The following is a 4694-nucleotide window of genomic DNA, read 5'->3' on the forward strand; positions in this document are numbered from 1 at the left end:
TTTGTCGCAAGTTTTTCATTCTAAGCAGTACATCTAGCAGCCTTCTAGGGATTTCGGGGGTGTCTTCTGTCCTGACCAGTTGATAGCTCTAAAAGTTGTCACTCAACTTGGAGATAAAAGTGCTTGTACTTGAACTTGGTCAAGCTATTGGCCAAGAAACATGGCTGGAACCGATTTACTAGCTGCAATTAATGGCCGTGTTCCCTTTTTTCCCTCTGACTTGTTGAATATGAACTTACAGGGATCTTAAACTATGAGTTGCTGCCATCCTTTTGCTTGCAAAGTTGCTTTAGTTTTGAGACTGAAATGAGTGTCAGTTCAGAATTACTGCTTAAAATACAGTAATTTGGAATATCAGAATAATTTGTAATAATACAAGAGTGTTTTTGGTTTGTAATCTGTTGTTGGGCTTTGTTGCACTAAACAAGGCAAGGTTGGAAAATGTATCTCTTTTTTTTTTTTTTTTCTCCCATGTTTTTAAAATACTGTTTGGGTATTTTCTTCTTTTACCAAATACCAGAATAACAATATTACAGCAGTCCCATAATAACTGACTAGCTGTAATGCTGCGTCACTCTGAATATGCTTATGCCTTCATCTTCCTCTTGTTATTTTTTCTACTTTATAAGCTCTTACATGAAGGTGCCCATCTGTCTCTGAAATCCTTCTATTGTTGCTTGTTTGTGTTGTACCGCTGTTTCAAAGGCAGCCAGTCTCCAAGACGAAGCTCCATCCACCCACCCAACAGAAATGAACCCTCATCTTAGATGTACTAATGTCAAGACCCAAACTCAGGCAGGTTCCCCAAAGATTGGGAGTGGGGAAACATGAAGTAATTGATACGTGACAAATATTGCTGCCCGTTTGGTGTGTTAACTGTATGAGACAACTGTTTTCTTGAATTTGTGCTTAAACAGTTTCTGCAAATATTTTTGAGATTTTTGTTAAAGGAACCCCGTGTTTCATCACACGGTCTGTAACCTGATTGCAGTCCTGTTTCTAGCGTGAATAACTGATTAGAAAATTAAAATAATTTGAAACTGCTCAGAAATGTTTGCTTAAAAGAAGCTGCTGTGCCATCTGCTTGTGCCAGTAAGGGTGCTTGAGCACATACTGTCAAATAAAACCAAGCCCAGAAATCTCAGGTACCTGAGTACTTTTCTTTTTAGAGTGTTATGATTAGAGCTAATCTTACCCCAGGTGGCATGCTGAGAAAAAGAACATAAACCTAAACAGGGATTTAGGTCTCATCTTGCAACCTACTAAATTCTGTATGGCTGTTTTGCATGTAAGAAGCAGCAGAGAATCGCATTCATTTCAGAAAGGCAGTCTCATCCTTCCCTTCTGATGGTGGAGTTTAAGGATTTTTATTTTGAATTTTTCTGAGCAAGAGACAGTGTTCTGGAGTGCATATTTAACGAGGGCTGCTTTGTCAGCTGGGTGGAGGTCATGCTCAGGGAGGTAAGGTGGTTTGCAGGCTGGGTTTCTTGCCTGCAGTGGCGCAGCACTCTGTGATTCCCCTGAGAAGACGATGTCTCGCCACTTGGTGCTCTTTCCTCTGAAGCATTCCCAAAGCGTGTCTATGAGCAGTTACAGTATGGGGAAAATAATGACGAGAGAAACTCAGAATTGATACCTGTAAGTCATCTGTTATATTTCAGAGCTTGGAGATTATGCCTGTTAGGACTAGCAATATAAACGCTAGGGAACATCTAGACCTGACTGAGCGTTTGTTCGGTATCATTAACCACCTCTTTGCAGCCTTTCAGTCTCCAAAAGAAGATGTGCGTTTCTGATTTCTGAAGTTTAGGTTGTTTAAGCCAAAGGATTCAACCTAAAAGGATGCTTCTTGCCTGTCCTAAAAGTGTGGCTTTGACATGTGATGATGAAGCTAAATGCCTTCCCTGTTGCTGTGTCTCCAGGCACTGCTGCAAGGAGCCTCTGGGAGTTCCAGGGTGAAGAGACCTGCCTCCGTCTGGAGACCTCCGCTAAAGATGAAGACCTCCAAACAGGCCAGGCAGCCTTAGCAGGAGCTCAGAAATCTTACATCAAGGTAAAAAGATTCATTTTTCCAGCAAATTGAAGTGACTGATATAATTTTCAAAATAAAGATTTCTTTTCTTACTAAATAAACACACAAATGCATCTCTGAGCTTTCTCCTTCTTTTGTGTGTATTGCTGCTTGTTACCTGGTACAAATGTTGTCATAGCAAATGCTGGGGGAGGGGGGCAAAACCAACATAGTGCATTGTAGGTTAGAGCCAGAAGTAATTCTTTATTATATTAGTAGAAAGATATATCCGCAGTTCTTTGTTGACAAGGGAACAGGCTGTTTCAGAGCTCTACAGCATGCTCTGTTTTTAGAAACATATCCCACTTCAACTGCTGCATTCAGGGCTTGCTTCGAGTGGCCACAAAAATATGGAAACACTCTCGGGTGTCTTCAGTGATGGAAGGAGAATGAGGTTTGCATATGATGAATTTCTGTTTACCAGCACTATAATTATTTCTTAATACGGTCAGCCAGAACTCATTCTTGCTTGTAAAGGACAAATGCTGATGGATGAAAAAGAAATGTGACCCCAAGAACTTTGTTGAACCTATCAGCGCTACGGACCCAGGCACTTTGGGAGATTTGACTATACTATGGTTTTGTTAGATAGCCAGGATTTTGAGTGTAGTGATGATATATGCAGAATATTTTCTTCCTACTGACAAGATTAATTGAACTTTGTGTAGAAAGTTGGCTGAAAAAAGTGAGTAGTAATGGAAACGTTTTCCACAGATTTCTTCAAGATTAAATATAGGTCTTTCTAAAGGTCTGCCAACTTCTGCATTTTTTAAAATAGCTGTTGCAAGGTGTTAACTTCATTGTTGGAAGGTTCCTTAGAAAAATATTCCTTGATTTGTCAGAGAAAAATTGCAGATTTTTCTTGTTAATCCTTTATTGATCTTTCTAATTTAAACTGGAATTAGGGCTCCGAACTAGACCAAAGTTCATTGTCCTCACACCAGTAGAGTAAAATCAAAATCGACATGAGTTCTCTCGTTAGCATGGTCAGCGTTTCACCCCATAACCTTCCCTTACGATTTGTTGTATGTGCCTGGGAGTAAGACCGCCAAGCACAGTTAGGGCCACTCATCCCTTTCTCTCTGCTTCTCGCTTCTTTGAATTCAGTTTCAGCTGTGTTTCTCCAGTCCACAGGCAAGGTTGTCTTGAACAACTGAGATACTGTATTGAAACCTTGGCAGAGCAGAAAACCTGATGATGATTATACAGTGATTTCAAACTGGAGGAAAAAAAAAAATCCAGAAATATTTCTCTCCTTACTGTTTTCCTTTGTTACATTTACCTTAGGAGTACATGAAACAATAAAAGTTGAGATAACCATGCACTAAAAAAATAGACTATTTCTTCTGAATGTTATTTAAAGTGCAATTTTACACATTGAGAGAGTAAAGACTTCATAAAAGGTATTTGCATAATCCCATGGGGTGCGTGCAGGTGCTTAAGTGGGGTTGTGGGGGTTAGGATTCATGTACAGAAGTGTAAGGTGCTGTCAGCTTTTGGTGATGCACAGTGTCCGAGATTGAAATGCAGCCTTGAATGCTGTCACTACTTCCAGCAAGGCAGTTTGTTCTGTGCCTTTCTGTCTCTTGTTTCCCTTTGTTGGAGGAGGGATATGTTGCTAACCAGAAACACGTGATACCAGACAGCCAAATGTTCTGGTGAAAATCAAGGGCACTTCATAGCTGAGAAGATTTTATTTGCCCTGGATTCTTTTTTTCATTGATGCAGCTGTAACTGGTGTTGTAAATTATATGAATAATTGATCAAGGAGTTCTTATTACCTCAAGTAATGTTATGCTTATTGCTTCTCAGAACTGTGCTGCTCTTTGTACTACAGCATTGCTCATACGCTGCTCTGTGTGTGTGGGTTTTATTCCCTTAAAGTTTTCTTCTGCTCCCACCCCCTTTGCTCTCCCCCTCTCCTCTCTTCCCCGCAAGAGCGTGTTGATTTTGCTTCAGTGTATTCTATGATTTAACTGAAAAGCAGGGTCTTTTTTTAATCGACAGCAACACATTTTAAAAAAACTCCACAGCCCTGGGAACTGTGCAGCGTACACATCTGGTTTCACATAAGCTTGAATTGCTGGCTTTACAAACATGAAACATGTAGTCCTTGCCGCAGAGTTAGCTAAAGTGTTCCGTAACTTGAGACTGAATTTGAAATAAAAACAAAATTGTATCGCTTCTTTACCATACTAATGGAAAACATTTTAATTTACTTCTTCAAGCCAACCAAAAGAATGACGCAATGCTGCTCAAGCAGATTTACGGTGCCTTTCTTCCGTAGAAATCAATACAGCTTGAAGGTGCTGCTATGGGAGCTGGCTAGTTGACTGCGATCCAGCTGTGTTCAAATGTAAACTTCTGTACCGCAAACCAAAACTGATGATTTTGATTTGTTCAGGCATCACTGTATCTCTGAGATATTACGGTGCTGGATTTTATTCATGGCTTTTCTCTGCTTTATTGCCATTAATACTAGATTGGAATTTCAAAATAGCAAGTTCAGTCTGCTTATGATTTTTTTTCTCAAATTGTTCAGTTATTTTCTGTGTTTCCTGAATTAAAGTACTTAGCTCTGTGGTAGTGATATCAGCAAAAGCAGCTCTATGTAGATGCCATG

This window comes from Pygoscelis adeliae, unplaced genomic scaffold (genome assembly GCF_000699105.1).
Source record: "Pygoscelis adeliae isolate BGI_AS28 unplaced genomic scaffold, ASM69910v1 Scaffold98, whole genome shotgun sequence".
NCBI lineage: Eukaryota > Metazoa > Chordata > Aves > Sphenisciformes > Spheniscidae > Pygoscelis > Pygoscelis adeliae.